Source organism: Triturus cristatus, chromosome 5_1, assembly GCF_964204655.1.
Source record: "Triturus cristatus chromosome 5_1, aTriCri1.1, whole genome shotgun sequence".
In the NCBI taxonomy this organism is placed as follows: domain Eukaryota; kingdom Metazoa; phylum Chordata; class Amphibia; order Caudata; family Salamandridae; genus Triturus; species Triturus cristatus.
Genome location: NC_140587.1, coordinates 413,366,318 through 413,391,805, shown reverse-complemented (window position 1 = coordinate 413,391,805; position 25,488 = coordinate 413,366,318). Strand labels below are relative to the sequence as shown.

The 25,488-nt window shown below is 45.5% G+C and overlaps 1 pseudogene; it reads right to left on the bottom strand.

Annotated features, from left to right (window-relative positions):
- Window positions 1-24,118: 24,118 nt before the first annotated feature.
- LOC146830962 (traB domain-containing protein pseudogene) lies at window positions 24,119-25,283 on the bottom strand (annotated as a pseudogene).
- Window positions 25,284-25,488: the final 205 nt, after the last annotated feature.

Below are 25,488 nucleotides of genomic sequence, written 5' to 3'. Positions count from 1 at the left end.
CTATTGTATGACATTCCAATTAACAACACTCCACTTGACTACACAAAACTGTATGATTTGAAATACATTTTTATTAAAATAAGAAAAACTTTAAAATTCAATAAAAAAAACAGAGGTTAAACCTTTGATATAGTTAGGAACACTTTATTTATTCTTTCTATATAAACTGAACCTAAACTACACACACATTAGCGCCAGGATACCAGTCTGGTCACAGCGCACTTTATAAATACGACATACAATACAATACAATAGACATTACTAATTCTAAAGTTATGAACCACCTTTCATTATTAGAACTTTATGAACCACTTTTCATTATTATACCTTTATTTATTCTTTATATGCAAACCAAATGTAAACTACACCAAAATTATAAATTCGAAACTTATACCTTTAATTTATAAATTACGAATCACCTTCAAATTATTTTAAAACATGCTCCTCCATACAGTGCATTGTACTTGGTAGCCACACTACATTAACTACAGCTCGCCACTCTACAATGCACTGTGTTCTCACAAATGATGTTATTTACGATGTCATAAGTGTTATTGTAAATGCTAATATTTTAGATGTCATAAGTAATATAATATAAAATGGTACAAGCAGTGCATAGAGAAGGCACAGTTGATCCGATGTTAGCTCATCCTGAGTAGGCACCTGTGACCCATCCTTTTCCGGTTTTGTGGATTGAACTCTTTGCTGTTTCACTTATCTGGTCTCTCCATGCCTCTGTTTATGCAACCAATTGCACTATCTCTCACTCTGCTTCCAGACATTCCTAGTATAAATTAGCTTCCTGTACTCAATAGAGACTCCTTGTTCTTCCTTTCCCTCAATGGCTGCTCACCTCCACAGTGCAGTCTTAACTGGCAAATCATGGATTTTCTTTTGCCTTGATGCAATTGTTCCTTTTTAATAGCCTCTAAAAGCAATCACCACCTTCCGACCATTCACTGTAACAGACTCTAAAGGTAATCACCGTCTCCCCTCTGCACCCTTGTTCAACCAGGATCTGAAAGTAGAAAAATGTATATGCGAAAAGGCAGAAAGAGCTCATAATTCCTCTTATGCTTCTTCCACTCACATCCTCTATCAAACAGTATTATGCACCTACAAAGACTCCACACTTCTTTCTATGTAGATAAGACGGTCAGTTCTTCTAACTCCTGCAAACGTTGTGCCTCATTTTTCCATCAGAAAGTTTTAAAAAAACATGACTCACTTCCATCAGACTGGAGGTGCTACATTTATGCTTTTCACTAGTTAATGGGTAGGGGGTCACTTCTGGACCCCTTTTAACTAATGCGATAATATTTTCCAGGCTCTGAACTACCTACTTTTGCAGTAGTTCCTGTTTTCCTTACTGCAATTTGGCCCAAAATGCAATGTGTCAGGTCATTTTCAAGATTGTGAAAGTCTTTCCCCACACTAAACATGGGCTCTGAGGGCTGTGTGTGTTTGTGGGGAGTGTACTTTGGTAATCCTGGTGCCCTTTCACATCTAACAGTAAAATCAAGTTTGAAGCAGGCACGTACCCACAGTAAGCCTAGAGACAGGTGTCTTGTAGAAGAAAAGTAGGGTCCTTCAGCAACCAAACAGGGGATCCACAAGAATTGTCTTGACATCTTGTTCTTCCTCTTTTAAGTGCACACCAAGTGTTACAAATAGCTCAACAGACCTGTGAAGCAGGATTTTGACACTGCAAATGCAGTAGTGTGCAGTGTGTGCATGTTAAATGCATGTGCTGGGTGCATGTGTCCTTGTGAGTGGTACAATACATGATGGATGTAGTGCTCTTCAGTGCCTGCATGTTAAATGTGTGTGCTGGGTGTTTCTGTGCCTGTGAATTCTACACTATATGAAGGGTGTAGTGCTGTGCAGTATATATATGGTAAATATATGTGCTGGGTCTATGTGTGCATGTGATTGGTACCATACAAGAAGGGTGTAGTGCTGTGAGGTACATGTATCTTTAATAAATGTGCTGGGTGTATGTGTGCATGTGAGTGTTGCAGAACATGAAGTATACAGTGCTGTGCATTGCATGTTTGTTGAACACATATGTTCGGGTATGTGTGCCTGTAAATGGTACAATACATGGAGTACTCTAGGTTACATTTTGGGAGACCCAGGAGACCGGTCCTTGGCTAACCTTTTTGATACATGCATCACTAAGGCGCTATCAATCAATCAGGGAATTGTAAGCTCGCTACTCAACCGTGAGGGTCTCAAGGCGCTGAAGGGGGGTCCGCAGATCTGTTTAGCCGAAGAGCCAGGTCTTGAGGGTCTTCCTGAAGGTGTACAGGGAGGGGGCATGTCTAATGTCTGCCGGGAGTTCGTTCCAGGTATTGGATGCAATGTGAGAGAAGGATCTTCTGCCTGCTCTGGCTCTGTGGATGCGCGAGGTTGGAAGATCGGAGGTTTATTTTGGGTACGTGGAAGTTGATTCTGTCATTGAGGTATATGGGTCTGTTGTTTAAACAAAAACTGGACAGCGGACCAACTAGGCAAAAGGCACCAATTGCATAAGTTAAGCCAAAAAGTTATTTTCACCAGAACCAGAGATCCTTCTGTGTGCAAACTCACAAAGGCGCCTTCTGTCCAAAGGAACCACCCTGATACACAGGGTCAATAAAGCAAATGATCTTATATTGTGATTGCACCACTATCATTCAATATAATTAAATGGTCCACATTGAGTCCATCAAATGTTTAGTTGTCCATCTTTATTATTGATTCATGATCTTCTTGCTTTAAGAAAACACACAGCCAATGCGTTTCGTTCTCCACAGAGAACGTCTTCAGGGCTGTAAAATTAAAACATTGATAAAAAACACCACTATTTATAACAAACATGTATATATACAACATATAAACATATACAATACCACATTTAAATAAAGCACATAGGGCACAATACCACATAAAAGAAGATGAAAGTACAACAATCATCACCATATAAACCAAATTGAGTTATGTCAAAAAGTTCAGTCAAAAGGAATTGACCTATGTATGACCACTTATCAATAGTAACCTCCCACAAAATGATACCGAGTTTACCAGGAGGAGTCAGATCGTCTATTGCCCATAAGTGTGCTAAGTCTAGAAATGTTTAAAACAAACAGATACATTTATGTCAACCAAAGTTTCAGATTTTCAACAATAATCTTATTAAATGGTTGACAATTTTCTAGACATTAATCGCTATGCAAGCGAAACTGTACATGCCTTATTATTTCTAAAAAGGCAAAAGGGAAAGAGAAGGAGGGAAAAGAAGAGGAGGAGAAAGGGAAAACTGAAAGAGAAAACCTCAACAGATAAACGTACCATTCTTGATTGCCACGAAAGAGCCGATATAATATTTATGACCATGTCGTCCTAGTCCAAAGCGACCTATATGCCCGATGGATTTAGATCAACTGTGGAAATAAGCATAACGAGAAACCAAGAGTATAGACTAAGGGAAAATCACCAAAGGGAACATCACAAAAATGTGCATGTTATATGTAGATTACAATAGGTACATAACAATCAACCTACCTTCTAGGTTGAGGGAAATGTTTTTGCCACATTCCAATTGTTATTATAGCGTCGTCGAGTACAATTTGTTAAGTTTGATAATGTGAAGCCAGGAGGAGAAGGTAAAAGACCTAGAGAAGAGTCAATTGACTCAGTATCAGTAAGCACTAGTTCTATTTCTTCAGTTGAAAGCGGAACATCCCGGGATGAAGGTACACCATCTATAACCTCCCCGGTGCAACGTAAATTAAAAGATCACTTTCATGACAATCCTATCATCAATCATTTAAATGTACAACCAATACAAACAGTGACACATACTGTCTCTGATCTATTCAATTTACAGATGTTATTGTCCATCTCGGGGGAGGATTATTTCTCAATTCAAGACATTAGAGATGATTTAAACATCACAGAGAATCTAGGTGTTTCTAGTGGGCTCAAACCTCGTTCCAAATTCATACCAAGTAACACACATAAAAACATAGATCTATTCAAAGAGAAAGTCACCAAGGATCTATATTCATTAATGGATACTTCTGGCAAATATGCACAATATAAGTGCAATTTGACCAAGAATGAACGACAGGCATTGGAAGACCTTAGGAAAGATACTTCTATAACCATCAAAGAAGCAGACAAGGGAGGGAATGTGGTTATCGTGAATACCATTGACTACACAGCTGAAATAAAAAGACAGCTTGGGGATTCCAACTGTTACCAGCAATTGGTTGATAGCCCAATTCCCTCCCTTGCCAAATATATAAATGCAAAGGTTTTTTATTGGGGTGAGAGTGGTTTACTCTCTGAAGCAGAATGTAGATATCTTACTGTTAGTAATCCCCTCGCCCCTTGCATTCACATTCTTCCAAAAATTCACAAGGAGGGTGCTTTCCCTCCAGGTCGCCCCATCATCTCAGGAATTGACTCACCTACGGAACGACTCTCACAATATGTGGATGGTTTCCTCCAGCCCTTTGTAACCAATTTGCCTGCCTTCATACAAGATACCAGGGATATCCTAGAAAAATTTGATGGTTTAGCATGGTCGGATGACTTAATGTTTGTTACCATGGATGTGAGTGGTCTGTATACATGCATCCATAAATACTTCGGCATGACGGCCGTGCATTCCTTTTTGTCAACACGCACGGCTGATCATGCAGAACATAACGAAATGCTGATGGATATGACAGATATTATTCTATCACGTAACTTCTTTTTACATGAGGGGACCTGGTTCCATCAAATTCAAGGAACTGCGATGGGAAGCAGGTTTGCTCCCTCGTATGCTGGCCTCTTCATGGGCTGGTGGGAGAGGGAGCATGCCTGGGGAAAATATGCCTCCCCCTGGATGGACATGATTGTCTTCTGGGGGAGGTATATCGACGACATCATCATGTTGTGGAAAGGTACTCCCAGTCAACTCATGGAATACCATGCCTTCCTAAACAGTAATCCCCATAATGTACACCTGACTCTTAGGTACAGTCAAAGCAGTATTGAATTCTTGGATATTCTTTTTTATATCAATAACAATGAGATACACAGCACAATCTTTCGTAAAAGTACGCCATGCAATAGTACATTACATGCAACCAGCTCACATCCCAAATCAGTCATCAAGAACATACCATTTGGAGAAATGGTGCATGTTCGTCGCAATTGTAGTTCAGATGAGTTATTTAGGGATAACATCAGTGAGGTAAAAGAAAAGTTTAGACAACGGGGATATGCTGAAGACATCTTGACTAAGGCTGACTCAAGAATCAAAAATGTTACTAGAGCTAGTACATTACAAAAACATACAAGAGCAAAACGTAAAGGGAAAGAAGGGTCATTTCTAGCCTTTACCACACAATATACTAACAATAGTGCTAGCTTGTTTAATATTCTTAAGCGACATTGGGGACTGCTTTATGAGATACCTAACATATTATTGTATATGGGACTGTTGTTTTGTAGGCATTTGTAGGCGTGAGTGTGGATTCTGAAAGTGACTCTTTTCTCCACGGGGAGGCAGTGGAGACGTCGTAGGTGTTGGCTGATGTGTTTGTGTCAGGGGATGCCGAGGACGAGTCTGGCGGCGGTGTTCTGTATTGTCTGGAGTTTGTGGAGTAGGGACTTGTTGATGCCGGTGTAGAGTGAAAATCCATAGTCCAGTCTGCTGATGATGAGCGTGTGGGTGACTGTCTTCCTTGACTCAGGGGGGATCCACTTGAATGTCTTGCGGAGGATGCGGAGGTGACGACGTTGACCTGTTGGTTCATGCTGAGTAATGAGTCGAGTACGATGCCTAGGTTCTTGGTGTGGACTGAGGGGGGGTAGGTGGGCTTCCGAGGGCGATGGGCCACCAGGTGCTGTCCCATGCAGAAGGGGTGGTACCGAGGACTTCTGTCTTCTCGGCGTTGAGCTTCAGGCAGCTGTGGGTCATCCAGACTGAGACATCTTGCATTCCTTTCTGGAAGTTGAGTTTGGCAGTGGTGGGGTCTTTGGTGAGGGAGAGGATGAGCTGGGTGTCGTCGGCGTAGGATACGATGTTGAGGCTGTGTTGTCGAACGATGGCTGGGGGGCATGTAGATGTTGAAGAGGGTGGGGCTCAGTGATGAACTCCGCAGGTGATTTTCGTGGGGTCGGAGAGGAAGGGTGGGAGTCTGATCCTTTGGCTTCTTCCGGTGAGGAATGATCGGATCTAGTCCAGGGCTGTTCCTTGTATGCCTGCGTTGTGTAGTCTGGCTACTAGTGTGTGGTGGGAGATGGTGTTGAAGGCCGTTGATAGGTCGAGTAGGATGAGGGCTGCGGAGTGGCCTTGGTCCAGGAGGGTGCAGATCTCATCTGCGGCGGTGAGTAGGGCGATCTCTGTGCTGTGGTTGCATCGGATTCCGGATTGGGACAGGTCGAGGCCAGCGTTCTCTTCATAGAATCGTGTCAGTTTCTTGTTGACTATTTTCTCTGCGACTTTGGCTGCGAAGGGGAGGAGTGAGATGGGCCGATAGTTTTAAAAAAAATTTTTAGAAACTTTTTTTATTAAAAGTTAAAGCACAATATCATTAATAGAGTACATTTGTGGGGTATATTACTTAAGCAGCACAGCATTGGAAGTTGAACATATCACATATTAAGGCATGGATTTTCAATTCTGGGCCGCCTCATCGCCATATCTTCTGTGGGAGAAGTGCATATTTCCCCCCAAAAGGTGTTCCACCCTCCCCACTTTTGATCCCACTTCTTAGGGCAGCCCCTACGTTTGTAGACCTCTTTTTCTTCAATCATGCATTTGTCCATTTCAGCTACCCATCCTATCGAAAGTGGCATTCTGCTGGAACCCCAGGACATTGCTACGGCGCGTTTAACCAATAAGTATCCCAACGCCACCCATTGCTGCTCGACTTCGGTAGGCTCCCATATATTTAGGAGCCCCATTTTTGGCGACAGTTGAATGTGTTTGCCCAAAGCATCTTTCATCTTTGTGGTGGCACTGACCCAGAACGGGCGTATGTGGGGGCAATCCCAGAGGATGTGTTAAAAGGAGCCGTCTTGTCCGCATCCCCTCAGGCATAACGCATCACTCCTGTTACCAATTTTCGCCAGGAGGATGCCAGAGAGATATTTTCTATGGAGTATTTTTAATTGTATGAGACGGAAGTGGTGGTTCACGGCTGTTTCTCTGGGGGACATTAGGGCAGTCTGCCAGTCTTCATCGTCCGATTCCCCTAAGCCTGCTTGCCAGCGATTTCTTAGAGCTTGAAAAGTGTCAGGTAGGTTGTTGCAGAGTTTGTGATAGGTGCAAGAAATGGCTTTCGTCAGAAGTGGTTCTGTAAGTAATCGGTCCTCTAAAGGGGAAGCATCTGGCAGGGAAGAGAGGTCGGAGATATTGGTGAGAATTGCGTGCCGGATTTGTAAGTATCGGAAGATCTCTCCTTGTGTGAGTGAATATTTGGCTTGCAGTTCTTTGAATGTGAGGATTTTCCCTTTGGCAACTAGGTCCCCCAAATTGGTGATTCCGATTGTATCGCATCTATCAAATCCTTTATGAAAGCAGAGCGACCCTAATCGTTGCGAGGACCACAACGGCGTAGCCTTGGTGAATTTGTCTGTCCAACCCAGGCGTTTGTTGGCCTTGTGCCAAATTACCACTGTATGTGACATGGGTCCTAAGTACCGGCTATTGCGGACTTTGCTATAGAGAGCTCCCATATAACCTTCTCGGCCTGTCTGATATTTCTCTAAATGAAAGGCCGGGCTCCTTGGGAGTCCGTGCATCCAGTGGTTGATGGGTACTAGTTGGGAGGCCCAGTAGTAAAGGCGGAGATCCGGAAGGGCTATTCCCCCGTCATACCATCCCCTGGTGAGTTTCTGAAGAGCGATGCATGGGGCTTTCCCGTCCCATAATAAGGTGCGGAGCTCCCTTTCTCTGGTGGTGAAATAACTGTCTGCTATTGGGAATCGGCAGTTTAAATAGAGCCGCTCTGCCAAGGAGGGACAGGGTCAGCGACCGCCAGTATCGCACGTCCTCTTGTAGTCGCTTTAGGGGCCCTAGGAGATTGTGTTCATAGAACAATTTGGGATCGAATGTGATAAAGATGCCCAAGTATTTAAAACTTGCCGTTGTGTATTGGATTGAATATCCACAAGGGAGACGAGGTGGAGGGCCATGGAGCACATATAATACAGATTTTGACCAATTGATAGAATAGCCTGCGTATTTGCCGAAATTTGTGATGATATTAAATAAGCTGTTAAGGGAAGTTCGGGGGGGATGCCAAATATATAAGGATGTCATAGGCATATAATTTTATTTTGTCTTCTATATCTTCACTCCATTTGAGACCCCGTGCTGAAACATCCCGTCTGATTCAGTGGGCTAATGGTTCCAGGGTAAGAGCAAACAATAAGGGGGATAAAGGACAGCCTTGTCTAGTACCTCTTTGTAAGGCGAATGTGCGGGAGGTGCTATTGTTTACCCTGACCTGCCCCAGTAAGTCTTTGTACAAAAGTCCCACCCATCGTTTAAATTTGGGGCCAAAGCCCAGCCTAGCCAGTACTTCGAAAGGATAAGGCCATTCTATCGAATCGAAAGCCAAAGTGGCGTCTAGTGACAGTATGACCGCATCTTCCCGCACAAAGGGTTGTCTGCTCAGGACGTTCTGGACCCTTCGAATATTGAGGGCGGTGTTCCGACCAGCTATGAAACCTGATTGGTCTTCAGGGACCAGAGAGGGGAGCACAGCTAAACACTAATTGCTGACATATACCACTGCTCCTCAAAAGGCACGCAGAAAATGGACCTTATTTTCCACACCCAGAATCCGGCGGGATGGAACTCCACTCTCAGATCCCACCTCCACATCTCTAAAATTATCAGCACACCTCGCAGCTGCAAACTAACGTTCCTCATACCTAACCTCCACACATGCAAAGGCAACACCTACGTGACCATTTACAGCAATGGAACAGTCCTGATCCAAGCAAACAATGACAACCTGGATGCATTCGACTCACTCTTCCCCACTCTACATATCGCCTTCACTCACCTATCCCACTCTCACTCGAAAGTAACCCGATCCTCGAGCCAACCGTCCCTGGAAAACAATCAAAACAATCCGACTCAAACCCAACACTTTAACCTTCCCCCTTCACTATCCACCCATACTCCCCCCAATGCCCACAACACATTCCTTTTAGTCACGCCAAACACAATGCTTGTTCAAGATGCGACATTTCAGCCCTTCTCCAGTCTCCCCCTCTCCCAGTGCCCCCAACTAGCAGGTACACAAAGCCCAGCTGAACACAACCCACCCCCCAATGCACACAACTCATCCCTCCTAGACACACCAAACACAAGGCTCGTTCAAGAGGACACACCACAACCCTTCTCCAGTCTCCCCCTCCCTCAATATCCCCAACTAGCTACCAACAACTCCGGCCCGCAGACAACAGCCCCGAACTCCCTTCCTGCTTTAAAACTAGCGAAATCGCCACTTAATTCCCAAATTAACCTCTCACAACCCACCCCCACGACTTCCCTCAATAACCTCACAGATACTAGAAATACATGGAGACCCACCCACACAGATAAGCTCTCCCCGAATACAACCAAGTACCCCCATGTATAGAAGGCCAATCGCAGGACACACCAAGCCCTAACTCCCCCACCCCTTTCTCCAAGAGTACAGCCGAAAGATTGGCACAACTGGAATACCAGCTAGAAATAGTTATACAGGGTATTAATAAAATCCTATCCAACTGCACCTCTTCCACCACCCAACACCCACCCCTCACACACACAGTCACGCCAAACAAACACACTTACCTCTACAAGGCGCTACGACTAAGATGGATGACAACCCCCCTTAAAACCCTACCACATAGGCCCAAAAGGACCAGCGCTGCAATGTCCATGCAAGAGGCGAGGAATTTCGCTGAATCCTATAAAGCAGCTCCTACCGCCACCCCTAGCTCTGTGATACAAGTAATCACTGGATTTGGTAGAGAACATACCGCTCCAAAAACAATGAGACCTCCTGCTCACCTCACCATTATTCCTATGGCTGTGATCCAAGTGATCACTGGATTTGGGAAAGATCATACCACACCGAGAACAGTAAGACCTCCAGCGCACCTCGCCACTATTCCCATGGCCCCCCCAAAGGAGAAGCTGAACAACAAGAAGGCGACCAACTGCATGCTCATAAACTGCAGATCTGAGATCAAACACACAACTGAACTGGCAGAAACCATCCTAACACACGACATAGACATCACGTTCATCACAGAAACGTGGTTGAACGAATCCTCACCCCCTATCTTTGATATGCTAGTACCACCGGGGTTCTCAATCATCAACAAGGACAGAAAAAACCAGCGAGGTGGGGGGACAGCAATCATACATAAAAGGAACATCTCTATAACAGAAATGGACTCCTTCAAATACAATACATTGGAATACCTTACCGCCACCATTAAGACGTCAGACAGCAAAATGCTTCACTGTCACCTCCTCTACCATCCACCAGGCAACACTCCCACATTTGGAGAACACCTGGCAGACCTGATCACTAACTGCTCACTATCAGACGCAAATTATATAATTCTAGGAGACCTAAATCTTCACTGGAACGAGACAAACAACCCTCTGATACAAACTCTAAATGAACTCCTTCAAAATAACAATTTGACCCAACACTGCACAGAACAAACTCACAACAAAGGCTCAATCCTGTATGCCATCATAGCTCACGAAGATACTATCACCATCGACTGTACCCTCCCTGTCGACTGGTCAGACCACCATCTCATTCTCTTTCATATCAATCATAAGACCCATCTACTGCACAGCTCAAACGACCACTTTCACTGGACGAGGAACCTGAGACAAATCACCCTCGAAGAACTAGAAGAAAGGCTAAATACACTTTCCCTCTCCACCACAGACGACAGGTCCATAACAGAACTTACCTCACAATACAACGTGGCTATGACCGCCATGCTGGCCCAAGTAGCCCCCTTGAAACGGAAAACAACCTAGTCCATAACATCAAGATTGTGGTTCAACACTGACCTTAACATGGAAAGAAGGCAACTAAGAGCTGCAGAGAGAATTTGGCGCAATAATCCTTCAACAACCCACCTTGAGCAACTCAAAAAGGAACGTAGGAACTATAAAAAGCACATCATAAATGAAAAATCCACCTTCTTCTGTGGTGCACCCAAAAATGCTAAAAATCGCCCCAAAGAACTATTCAACATCATTAGACCACAAACATGCAAACCACCACCTTCAGCAATTCTGGCTTCCAAAGATCTTTGTAACAAATTTGTCAATTTCTTTAATGAAAAAATAACAAAGATCGAGCTCTCACTCAAAGACCACCTCCGTCCTCCCAATGCAGACCCGCTACTCTACAAAGGTGACAGGATCCCACTCAGACAATCCACAAAAAACTGGATAACATTCGAACCCATAAATGAAGCCGAAATTATTGAACTGACTACTGGATCCAAGCCTTCTTCTCACACTGAGAACCCCCTCCCCGCCCATCTGGCTAAAAATCTCAAACTCTCCCTAGTCCCACGCTGGTCGGAAATTATTAACAGCTCCCTGGAAACAGGAATCATGCCTGACTGCCTGAAAATCGGCCAGGTAACACCTTTACTGAAGAAAGCAGGAGCTGGCCCAAGTGATCTCAACAACTACAGGCCTGTCTCCAATCTCCCATTCCTAGCAAAGCCACTAGAAAAATGTGTTCTCCGTCAACTCACCCATCACATGGACATCAACGTTCTCCTCGACCCCCACCAATCGGGCTTCAGAAAAGGATGCAGCACAGAGACTGCCATCCTAAATGTCATTGACGACATCCATAAATCACTAGACATGGATCGCTGTTGTCTACTCATACTCCTCGAGCTTTCAGCGACCTTTGATACGGTTGACCACAATCTACTCATCAACGTACTCAGAGAAAGGGTAGGAGCAGATGGGTGGTCTTACAATGGTTCACCTCCTTCCTGCAAATCGCTCCCAAAGAATAAAAATCAGAGACTTCACGTCCGACCTACACCCTATAACCAGAGGCGTCCCCCAAGGTTCAGTTCTCTCACCCGCACTGTTCAACATCTACATGGAGCGACTCACCATCATCCTCAAAAAAGCCAACATACCCTTCCACCTCTACGCCGATGACACCCAGATCTACCTCGAAACCTCCTCCATAGCGGACATACAAAGACTCAATGACACCCTAATAGAAGTCCAAAACTGGCTGTCCCAAAACTATCTGAAACGTAACCAGGACAAAACGGAAAGCCTCCTCATAGCTAACAAAGAACAGACCCCCCGAATCACGGAATGGATAAAGTCTATTGATGCTCTCAACTGCTCTCTCATCCCGGCAGACTCCGTGCAGTCACTGGGAATAACTTTAGACTTCAACCTTGACATGATCAAGCACATCAAAAACACCGCAAGATGTGCCTTCTTCAACTTAAAACTACTAAACAAAATCAAACACTTCATCCCTCCAATTGACCTGAAGCAAGTCACACAATCCCTAGTGCTATCCAGACTAGACTACGGGAACGCCCCCCTCACAGGCACGGCTAAGCTACACCTTGCTCCTCTTGGATCTACCTTAAATGCAGCAGTCAGAATGGTGACAGGGGTAAAAAAATACGATCACATCTCCCCTGCTCTCAAAGAGCTCAACTGGCTCCCAATAGAATTGTGTGCCAACTTCAGGACTGCCTGTCTCAGCCACAAAGCTCTCCACACTGGCAAACCCTCCTATTCTAGCCGCCAAACTCAACAAAGCGGGACAGACAAGAAATCTCAGGAGCACCAACACTATGCTACTCATCCCCCCGAAAACCCGTAAACAAAAGACCTTATCTCGATCTTTCTCTGGAAATGCACCCAGAATTTGGAATGCCATCCCTGTACATATCAGGACTAACCCTTCCTTCAAAGAATTCAAATGTCAGTTCAAAGTGCTCTTCCTCAATCGAGCTCTCCCAAAATGACAAAGGTCCTACAATTTACCGATCCGACATCGACATCGACTGAGGATCCAGTCACTACGATAAGACCAACTCCTTACAGCATCTTACTCTTACCCCGCACATTACTCTCCCCGACTATTATCACCTCCACTGCTATTCTGCATTCGATTTATATATGACTTATGACCTATCTTTGAACACTGTATGTATATTCCACTCTTTTGTTTACTCAAATGTTATTCAACAAATGTTGTAAAGCGCTCCAATACCTTCTGGTCTGGCTAGTGCTATATAAAACTCCGAAATAAATAAATAAAATAAGCTATTAGTCGGGACGCCAGAAGTTTGGCCAGCACCTTGGCCTCCGAACTGATCAACGAAATAGGCCTATATGAACCACATTGTGTTGCTGGTTTACCTGGTTTACTGATGACTACTATGCTAGCTAATCTTTGATCTAAGGGGAGGATCCCTCTCTCTCTACTCTCATTGTACATGTTTTTGAGGTGTGGAGCTACCTTAAGAGCCATCCCCTTGAGGAATTCGATGGGGATTCCGTTGGGTCCCATCACTTTTCCAGAATTTATAGCAAAGATAGCTTTGCAAACCTCGTCCGCCGTGATGTCGGCGTCCAAAGCGTCCCTGTCAGCATCTGATAGCTGTGGCAGAACCATTTCTTCCAGGAGCTGGTGAGATTCCTCAGAGGAGTATGAAGTTTTGGAGGTGTATATGTCTTCCAGGTGAGTTGCAAACGTATCGGCTACCTCCTGGGGGTCCGTCACCCGCTTCCCGTCTTCTAGCATGATTTCTGGGACCCATCTCGACTCTTGATCCCATTTGTCTAGCCAGGCCAGCATTTTCCCGGCCCGTTCCCCGAGTTTATAAACCCTGTGTCTAGTTTGAAGTAGCCTGACTTAGGCTTTTTCTCTTGCTAGCTCTTTATATTCTAATTGTTTATTGCGGAGTTTGTGAGCTGTGTCGTCAGAGGGAGATGTGTGGTGCTATGTTTCCAAAAGAAGCAAGTCGCTCTCTAGCCAGGTTAGTTGTACGTTGTGGTTCCGGAGGTATCCTTATAAGCCTCCCATATGGTATTCGCTGAGTCTACAGAGCCTAGATTTTCAGTGAAGTAGTGATCTGTGTGTTCGGCGAGGTCATCTTTGATGTCAGGAATAGTGAGTAGCCATGGATTGATAATTATGGGGCCACGGACCAGGTGTCGATGGAACGTGACGTCTATCTTAAGGGTAGAATGATCGGAGATTCCCCTTGGTAGCCCCTGAGGGTGTTGGAAGTTCCCTACGTCTGGGAGGAAAGTGAAAAAATAGTCATTGCGGGACATGCTGTTGTGTGCATTAGAATAGTGTGTGAAGTGAGGTCGATCTGGGTTCATCGAACGCCATAAGTCTGTAAGTCCCATCGCGTAGGTGAAGTTTGCTAGATATGTGTGGCGTCCGGGAGAGATTTTGTGTGGGTATCTGTCGATCATATAGTCCATAGTCATGTTGAAGTCCCCAACTAAGACGAGTGTGCCCGGGGGAAGATCTATAAGTATTTTTCCCAGGTCTTGCAGTGCCAGTTTGCCCAGGGCTGGTGGGAGATAGGCTGAAATTAAGTTTAGTTGCTTTCCTTCCCAGGTGGTCTCTAGAATTGCAAATCTGCCCTGCGGGTCAGCCCAAATACGGGTGGGATTAAGAGCTAGGTTTTTGCGTATGAGAATACCGGTGCCTCTAGAACCTGACGTAAAACCTGCATGGGCTATAAGTCTATATCCCCATCGGTGGAGTGCTTTGCAGCTATTACCCACTAGGTGGGTTTCCTGCAGTAATACCAGATCTGGTGCATGTTGTTTGAGATATTGCAGGACTATCCCCCTCTTAACTTTTCTACCTAGGCCATTGACATTCCACGTCAATATGGGTAGTTTCCTTTCTGTAGAGTCAGTCATGTCCAATATTCCAAGGCAATGAGTGTGGAGCCACTAGCCCATAGTTTCAGCTTTGGCATTGGACTTGGTGGCAAAGAGTGGTATGTGACCGAGTTTTCTGTGGGAACCTTCCTGCGCTACCTCTCGTGATTGTCAACAGATGTTGTCTTGTGCTACGGTGAGTCAAACATTCCCCAGTGGCTTGTGTGTATCGTGCAACAAAAACCAAACTAACAAAACCCCAACCAGTCCCCCCTCCCCCGCCCTGCACCTCGCACCCAGCACCCCTGCTAGTGGAATCTGAACTATCCACTCCCCAACAAGGCAGAGTGCCTGTTGCCCTCCCACCCATTCTCGAGGTGCCTGGCTAACCATCTCCAGCCCCCGCCGTCCCTCTTAATATCAATGTTATGCAATGAAACGACTTGTAATAATGTCCAATCCAATAGTAACTTTCCGATAGTGTCAAAACAGTGGAGCTTCACTCAGTTCCGCAAGTCCTCCAACTAACACTAAGTTTGAGGCAGTTTCAAGGAGTCTCTGTATGAGAATTAAGGATTATCGATTCAGTAGGTGTGGATCTTACTTCTGCGTGAGATCTATCGGACCTCACAGCTTGAGTCAGTGTACGTCTTTCGGTTCTTCCTCCGATTGTCTCCCACCCGTTGCGGGAGGTGTTTGTCGGTCATCAGTAATGCCACCAGCATTTCGTCGATCTGGGTGTTTGCCCGCTGGTCGCCAGCCTTCTATCCAATCCCACGCCTCTACTGGGGACAGGAAGAACCAGGTCTTACCTTCGGACTCCACTCGGAGTTTGACCGGGAATAGCATGGAGTATTTGATATTCTTGTCACAGCTTTTTTTACTGCTGTAATTCTGCGTCTTTGTGCTTGTACCCTGACCGTGTAGTCCGGGAAGAATGTGATGTTGGCGTTATCTACTTTCAGTGGAGGTCCGGTTCTAGCAGTTTGTAGGATAACATCTCTATCCCCAAAATGTAATACTCTTGCAATCATCGGACGTGGCGGAGTTCCAGGTTTAGGGCGCCCACTGGGAACCCTATGAGCTCGCTCGATGGAAAAATAGCTGGATAGACGTTTGGGTTGGAGTTTATTGAGGATAAGGTCCTCAACGAAGAGGTCAGCTGCTGGCCCTTCCATTCGTTCGGGTACTCCAAGGATGCTGATGTTATTCCATCTGGCCCTCCCTTCATAATCGTCGAGGAGCTCCTCCATCCTTTTCTGTTGGTGTTGTAATTGTGCGACCTGATCCTGGAGGACAGAGGTATCAGTCACTAGGGTTGCTGTGGTGGTCTCCACCTCACGAACTCTAGAGTCCATCTTTTTCAAATCTGCTCTCAGGAGGGTTACCTCTATATTCACGGAGTCAATGCGTGATTCCAGGGATGTGCACACCCCTGCTATGGCCTCCATGACATCCTCTAGGGTAAGAGTTTTAGCTTGGGGGCAAGGCTGGGATGTTTTAGGATAATCTCCTGGAGCCATACTGGTTTCCTCACCTTGTTTCGTCCAGGCAAAGGGACGATAGTTCTTGAGGTTGGTGGGGTCAACTGTGGGCTTCTTGAGCAGGGGTCTGACTTCTGCACGCTTCCAGTTGTCTGGGAAGGTACCTGTTTTGAAGGGGGTGTTGATGATGCGTTGTAGTTCGGGTGCGATGGCGCCCGCGGCTCTGTGGTAGATGTGAGGGGGAAGGGGTCGGTGGGGGCCCCCGAGTGAAAGCTTTTCATGGTCGAGGTGGTGTCTTCGGCCGTGATCGGTGTCCAGTTGGAGATGGTGGGTTGGCTGGTGTTTCTGGAGGGTGGGGGCCGTCTGTGATGCCTGGTGGATGGTCGATGAAGTTGTCGTAGAGGTTTTTGATCTTGAGGTGGAAATAGGTTCTAAGCTTGTCGCAGACGTTTTGGGATGGGGTGATGTCTGTGGCTGTGGTGCAGTTGGCCAGGATTTTGTTGTGGATGAAGTTCCTCGTGGTGGCTCTGATCTGGTTGTGGTAGTCTGTCATGGCGTTCTTGTAGGTGGTGTGGTTTTCGGTTGTCTTGGTGTTTCTCCAGTTCCTCTCCAGGCATCTGCAGGTGCGACTGGCTTGTTGGAGAGCGGTGGTGAACCACGCGGCTTTCCTGGGGTGTTGTGTGTCGGGGTTGCGTAGCAGGGCGAGCTTGTCTGCGCAGTTGGAGATCCAGGTGTGGAATTCTCGCGCTGCGTCGTGTGCCCAGGTGTGGTTGTCTCGGGTGAGGGTGGAGTTAAGTTGCTTGTCGGTAACCTTGCTCCAGTTCCTTTGTGGTGGGTGTGAGGCTGGTTTGGGTGCCTTGGGTTTGTTGATGGCGAAGTGTACGCAGTTGTGGTCGGTCCATGGCGGCTGCATTGTTTGGCTGAATTGGACGCTGTTTCCTTCCGTGAAGATGGGGTCGAGGGTGTGTCCTGCTCTGTGGTTCGGTGTGTTGACGAGTTGTTTAAGTCTGATTCTGGCGAGGTTGTCACAAAGGATAGTGGAGTTGGGGTCGCTGGGGTTGTCGAGGTGGAAGTTCAGGTCTCCAATGAGTATGTAGTTTGTTGAGGTGATGGTGTGGGGGTCGATGAAGTCAGTGATGGTGGTGGCGAAGGGTGTTCGAGGGCCGGGGGATCTGTAGATGAGGGCTCCTTGGAGTGTGGCTTTGGGGGTGGTCTGGATCTGGAAGTGCAGGTGTTCAGCGGAGGCAAAGGTTTCGCTGGAGGTGGTGAGGCAGAGTGTGCTCTTGTGGGCGATGGCGAGGCCCCCTCCTGGGTGGTTGGGGCGGCCTTTTCTCTGGATCTTGTACCCGTCTGGGATGGCGGTGCTTATATCGTGGGCGGAGGATGCGTTGGTCCAGGTCTCTGTGAAGAAGGGGATGTTGGGCGAGAGAGAGTCGAGTAGGTTACAGATTTCCATGGCTTGTTTGTGTACGGAGCATACATAGAGGAGGATGCATTTTAGGGTGTCGCCGTTGCTGGAGTCGGCGGTGTTGGAGGCCATGGTGGCAGTGAGGGTCTGGTGGCAGTGGAGGCAGGAGAACTGGCCGTGGGTCGTGTTCAGCGAGTCCTGTTGGCATTCTCTAAGTCTTCCAGGGTTGAGTACGAGGAGGGTGGTGGTGTCATAGCGATGGGTAGTGGGAGGTCCAGGGTTCATGGCGCTGGCCGCGGTCGGGTCGCAGACGGGCTTGCCTTTGGCATGTCGGCGGTGTGACTGTGCAGCGACTGCCATTATGTAGGGGAGGTTGGAGACCAGAATACCTCAACAAGCGACTCACCTTCTACACCCCCAACCGCCAACTCCGCTCCGCTGACCTCACCCTCGCCACCATTCCACGCATCCACCGAACAACCACCGGCAGCAGATCCTTTTCCCACCTCGCCGCCAAGACATGGAACTCCCTCCCCATCCACCTACGACAGACCCAGGACCTGATGACCTTCAGGAGACTCCTCAAGACCTGGCTGTTTGATCAGTAGCTGCTCACCCCCCAGCGCCTTGAGACCCACACAGGTGAGTAGCGCGCTTTACAAATGTTTGATTGATTGATTGATTGATTGGGAGGGAGGGAGGAGAGGCTGGGAGGCGGGAGCAGGGGAATTCCAGGGGGGAAGGGCCACAGGGGCAGCAGCGGCGAAAGGCGAAAGGAACAGGCAGGCTCAAGAACATAAAAACAGTGGTGGAATTGGAGCAAGACATAGATGGGCACAATAACAGTGGCACAACAGGGAAAAATTAAGAAAAGGAAAAAAAAATGGCTGAGAAAGGTTACGGTGGTTGCAGGCAGTCTGGTCCCAGTTGGAGGGGGCAGCAGGCGTAGGAGTGGGCAGCAGCTTCGAACCTCCCAAGGAGGAGGTCGGGGTCTGGAGGCAAGAGACGGCACAGTGGAGCTGCGGGGAGAGAGTGGACCTAGACCGAGGGTCGGAGGTTGACATCCAGGTGTGAACTCTAGTAACCCTCATGGTCTGTGTTGTGGAGCTATCAGCTTTGGAGTCGTTCAAGCTGTGACAGACTGCTTTCAAGAGGAAAAGAGGGCAGAGGAGTGGGCACTTCAAAAGGTAGTAGACTCAAAACATACATTTCAAAGACACAGATTCTAAATCTCATTTGGTGTCTGGAAATGGACTATAAGAAGGGGAGCTTGAGACCCCTAAAATTATCACCTGTCAAGCTGCCAGTCAGGCTGCACGAGGATTAGAAGCTCTGCAAGACGTCAGCCTGTGACCAGGACTGGGGGGTCAAGGTCTGCTAGTCTCACATCTCAGTAAGGGATGTTACCCAAGGAATTTGTGACCACCTGCCCTTGAGCCTGGAGCACCAGTGCCTGCCTGCTCGCCAAGACAAATATCCCTGTGAAGTAGAGGAGGGCATTAGAGGGGGGCGTCCAGTGGGGAATCCTGTCGAGTGGACTCCCTTTGCGAGGTGTGAGGAGATGGCTGCTGTACTGATTGGGTCGTAACACGTGCAGGCAAATGTTGGTAGCCCTCATATGCCAGATGAGGACCGCCGTGAAGTGAGCCATGGACAATGCTGTGCTGAACGGGTCATTGCCTGTGTACAGTGAGGAGTCGGAGAACCCATATGCCAGGAGGGTCATCCGTGAAGTTAACTGTGATCATCGCTGTACCAAACGGGCCAGAGCCCATGTTCAGTGAGGGACCGGTGACTCCGTACGCAAGGAGAGGCTGCCATTGAGAGATTGCCATTCATAGTGGGCTGTAATCCTTGTGCGGTGATGAGCCGGCAACTCTGAGTATCAGTAGGAGTGCCCTGAAGGAATCTGCTGTATCAATCGGGTCAGAGCCTGTGTACAGTAGAGATACCGTGACCCGGGACCAGCATAGAAGTGTGACCTGGTCAGGATCATCCCCGGAGGAGTGAGGCTGCCAGGGGGACCCCTACACACCTATACCAGGATGAAGGCACAGCATCAGGACCTTTGCACTACTCCCCATCTGTGGGACTGACCAAAGACATACTCTTTAAAATTCAAACAGAACCTGTTTGAGCGTAAGGACGCACTTTTCACATGCCCAATGAGGTGCTCTATGAAATTCAAAAAAGTTCAAAAAGTAATACATGCAATCTCTAGTATTCAGCGATCGTAACTATCTTTTCATTGATAGTTCCATGGCAATTTCCCAAAACAGAAATTCATAACCTAAAGTTTTTAAACGGTAAACATCAAAGAAGGTAATGATCACAAGAGAACAAAAGAAAGGGTAAGAGTTAAATGATGATCACTGTTTTCACAGTCTGTGACTGTGAACACGTAGGAGAGAGAAGCTTTCGTTAAGTGGGGGCGACTATTGAGGAGCTGAACGCGGAGGATACTATTGATTTATGGTACAGGAAGACCAGGAGCAGGAATTTGCGCATTGCAGCTGGTATATCTTTACTTCAGTACACGTGTAGTATTCCCCTGGCGAAGGTGTTTGCACCGAAATGCATTGGGAAGTGTAAACACGGCGTTTTGAATCATCAAGAAATGAAAGAATGAAAAAAAGAATAAACAAGAAAATAGTGATGATCATTTAACTGTTACCCTTCTGTTATTCTCTTGTCATCATTACCTTCTTTGATGTTTACCGTTTAAAAACTTTGGGTTATGAATTTCTGTTTTGGGAAATTGCCATGGAACTATCAATGAAAAGATAGTTACGATCTCTGAATACTAGAGATTGCATGTATTACTTTTTTGAACTTTTTTGTATTTCATAGAGCACCTCATTGGGCATGTGAAAAGTGCGTCCTTATGCTCAAATAGGTTCTGTTTGAATTTTGAAGTATTGTTTATACCTGGCGGGGGCTAGTCAGGTTTACAAGGGCCGCACCATTGAAAACTTGACTAAAATTTGATATAAAATTGATTGAAAATTGAGTAAGTTTAGGTGTGCAGGTTATCAACACCGTTAGTGACATAGTTCAAAGACATACTCTGCCAGGAAGAGCTGCGAAGTACCTCCGATCGCTGCTGTTGCACGACTGCGTGTGAGTAACTTGAGGACCACCAAGAGCAGCCCGCCCAGGCCGTGTGTAGTGAGCTCAACTGAACCAGCTGCTCATGTGCCTGCGGAGGGGGCGTACTCAGGAGGTCCGGTCGCTCTGATCCCACAGGTGCAGTTAAGACTGATTTGGGTCAATTGGCCGCAGAGGAACTTGGGGGCATATCAACAAGGGCTTTATCTCTGCTTTTTTGGCTTTAAAAGCCAAAAAAGCAGAGATAAAACTAGCGCCCTATCAACAACAGGGTGCTAACATGCAAATTTGCATGTTAGCACCCTTTTACTCTACGCTTCCCCTTGCATCTCTAATGAGATGCAAAGGGGGTGTTCCAGAGTAAAATAATAGGAGAAATGTCGCTAAGCGACATTTCTCCTATTATCAAGAATATCGCTAACCCTGTTAGAGACACAAAAAGCAGCGCTAACCGTGGTTAACGCTGCTTTTTTACATCTGGTATTTTTCTGACTTAGCCATGATATCCTATGGAAGGAGGATATCATGGCTAAGTTTGTCTGTCCCTATCAACAAGCTAACGTGAGATTATCGCTGGAAGCGATAATCTCACGTTAGCCACTTAGCGTGAGGATTTTTATCGCTATTGAGATAAGCGTTGCTAATAGCACGCTATCTCAGCGATAAAAATCAATGCTAGCCGGCGATAATTATCCTAGCGCTAAGTGCGCTTAGCGATAATTATCGCCGGTTGTTGTTGATATGCCCCTTAGTTGGTAGATAGCTCTTTGGCACTGGCACAATTTTGATTTTAATACAGAGTCGGAGTGGACTCTTGAGACTTGGACTACTAGCCGCGCTTGCCCTGGATGTGGCCTATAGTTAATGGGGAATAACCACTACCACTAGAGTGAGGAGGGACTGGAACATGGGTAACTTCCTATGAAACATCACAGCCCCGACTGAAGAGGGAGTGTGCAGTTGTTTGCGAATGGTGTATTTGCATTTGTATTGTTAACGATAAAAACAAATACTTCTGTTAGGATAGAAAAGTCCTCTTCATGGTAATGGACATGCACCCCTGCATTGAGTGCTCAATTGTACTGATGTCTGGATTCCTAATGCTGACTTTTGTTGTCATTGTCAAACACGAATCATACGTGTGCACCATGACATAGAATTGTCTCACAGATTGCGGTCTTGTTGGACCACGAGGCTACCCTCATAGTGGTGGAAGGCTAATGCCTTCACCAGTAGTTAAGCAGCTAGAGCGAGGTGGTGGCAGCATTCTGAGTAGTTATCAGTCGGAGTGAACAGGTTGTTTTTAGGTCTCGCTGAGCCCAGCGCATGCGCTGGCTCAGAGAGATATTCAGTAGGTGAGTTTTCAAAGTGCTACTGGCTGGCCTAGCACTTGCGTTCACGCGAGCGTGCACGCGCGCAGCCGCCATCTGTCTTTCACTAGTCATGAGCACCACTCGGCCGCACGTCTTTCGCTTTGAATGCGATCAATGCTTGTTACTCCTGATGCGAGCTCTCTTCTTGTTTTTTCACTTTTTTTTTCTTTTCGCGTGCTTGTTTAAAGTTGCTGAGAGTACGAAGCCATTAAAATGTGTTTTTCTGCGGAAAATTCCACATTGAGCCATAAGAGGGCAGCAGATAATCAAACATTTCTATTGAGGAAAACTTCAAACAACACTAAATACACGTGTTTAAAAAACAGTGCCAAGCCACTTTTACCGTAATACAGGAAGTGTTGCGAACTGACGCAGAAGCAACGTTATTTACTTACACTCCTTTCTTCCATTCCATAATGGGGCATATTGAGCGGGCAACTGTTCATACTTTATAAAAGAACTACGCAAACTATAAAAACTACCAGCCAAGCGAGCACGCAGAAGTCCAAACTTTAAGTCAATAACAACATTTGATTACACATCGCTTTAACCCATATTAGCAGTTTTGGAAATCCTCATTGTCAGAATCATGAAACCCGGTAGTCTTTAAGAGATGAACTTGTTAAATGGGTATAAAAAACCTTTAGAATGTAAAGTAGTTATCCAAGAAGCATGTAGTTTCAGACAGTATGCAGCTTATAATTTCTGTACAGCATGGTGAAAATAATACCACATGTGTATGATAATACCAAACCCTATTTACTAATATTAGCACTTCGCAAAATGGACAACGTAAAGTCATATTTGTTACAGAAGTTAAGGCCAATAAAATGGTAGTTTCAAGGAAGATCCTAGTATATAATACTCAAGTGAACTGTTCACAATCTTACAATCCTTATCCAGAATGGAGACGTTTAGAATGTCATCAGTTTAAGTAGGCTAATTTTGCGCAACTAAAAATAAAGTTAAAAGCACAGTAGAGATTTAAAATTAATGCTCCTCTAAATATTAATCAGTCTTTTAATCAAATGAGTCATACTCCCAACTTTGTGTAATGTACCATTATATTAAATAGATACTTTAAAACAAAAGGTAAAAAATAAAATGATAAACTTATAAAAAGCATGAATTAATTTTTGTTTGGAAATATTAACACTTTAATTACGAAGCTCACAAAACTGTATCATTTCAACAGGAAGTGCATAAAAATCCTACCGAACGTTGCAATACCTTTTAAATACTGCTAATTTATAACAGTGTATCAGCAAATATTTGGCTTTTATCTTTCCTTTTATAAAGACAACATTTATATCAATAGGTCTGTAAATATGTTGTTCAAGGATTACAGTCAACTATTTTCCAGCCTATGTTTTTCTCATTTTAAAATATGACATCTCAGTTATAAAACTTCATTGGTAACAACATTTCAAATGGTTTTGTGGTGTTTGCACCATGAACGTTATTTAGGTATAACTAGATCTGTACACTTCCAGGTGTGCGACTGCACTTTTATGCAGATAACACAACTGGGTATTTCTTTACTATGGTCTTCAGAAAAAGGTCAACAAAATTCATATGGTTAATAAAAATATCTGATCCCTTTTGTATGACTGACCAAACAGGACCACATTCCTCCTGCAACCCAAAATGTCTAAACTTAGGAGAAACACGTCTGCGAGCAGACAAAGAAATTATACGGCACTCAATTTGACTTAAATAAAACGTTCCAACGCTTGAATCAGTTGACTATATAGGGTCAGAATGTAATTAGGCAAAAGGCAATGTAGCTGTCTGGACTGTATATTTTGTCACTTTCATCTTTTTTGCTTCCTGACGCAGTTTGACTTTCAGTTGAGATTTCAAAGCCTGAATTCTGAAATTCTTTGAAGACAGCGTGTTGTTGGTAATGACAGAACTAGCTGCACTGTCCTTTTACCGACACGGTAGCAGCCATATCCCACAAGTCCAAAAAAGGTGGCTTTTACAACTGATCGAAGAATCTTGCTTGAAAACGATGGAGGTGGCACACTCATGATCTCTTGTATGTTTAATTCTTCACTCCAGTGCTTTTCAATTCCTGGCACATGACCCATTCCAACCACACCCGCAACAACAGATGGGATGCATTTTCTGGGTTCAGTTTCAGAAGTACGAGGTAGTTCTGTTTTCTTTGCTGCCTGCCTTAGCATGTAGGTTAAATAGACATCTCTCTCAGAAACGATTGTTCGATGGAGATCCGGAAATTCCCCAATCATCTCTGCCATCATCTGTTCCAGCAAGTCCTTTTGTTTCCATTTCTCTACGTCATCTTTACTGATTGGGTCAGATAAGAAGCAGAGACCCCATGCAAGTTTGACTTTTTGCCATAGAGAAAGTGCAGCAATAGCTTTCTTGAAAGTGACTGGTATGGGTCTATCTCCAAGATGAAATTTACAGAAAGGCACTCTACTAGTCTCCTTGAAAGCTTCTCTGAACTCTCCTCCGGGGGCCATTCCCAGTTGCTCTGTGATGTGGGCTGAGACCTTCCACAACAGTATTTGCATCAATCCAGACATAACCCCATTCTGTTTTATGGCTTGCTGAAGTTTTTCAAAGGTAATTTCTTTGGCTTCCTTGAGTAAAGTCTTTTCGTCCATTTTTAACATGGATACTCTGTACTGACAAAGCTCGACCACCACCACATCAGGTTGAACCTCTTGGATTGTCTTCACAACATCTCTCTTGCTGCTGTCACTAAAGTGAGCTGGGCCAACTATGTGCACCTTGGCCCCATCCTCAGTGACTAGTCCCGTCACCGTTTCTGGAAGGGTTGGCTTTTTTTGTCTCCTTTTCATCTTCATCCCCGAGAGAAGTTTAAAAGCATCTGCACCCGATATGTTCTGTGGTAAATCTGAAACATCATTTGGTCCCTCTTCAGAATCCTCGGATGATGGCATTGCTTCAGCAGCAGCCTGCTACGCAGACACTGAAGTACATAAACACTTCTCCAGGTCGCACACCGCTCCCTGCTACAACTACACATATATATATTAGCAGTTAGAACGCGGTCTGGGTCGCTGACTAAGCAAAGCAGCATAGTTAGTATTCTAGGATGACATCTACTACTTTACAGCACTTTTGGGTTACCCGAAATGAAGTAAACGAAGAAAGTGGGCATGTTCATCTACTTGCATTAAGGAGACT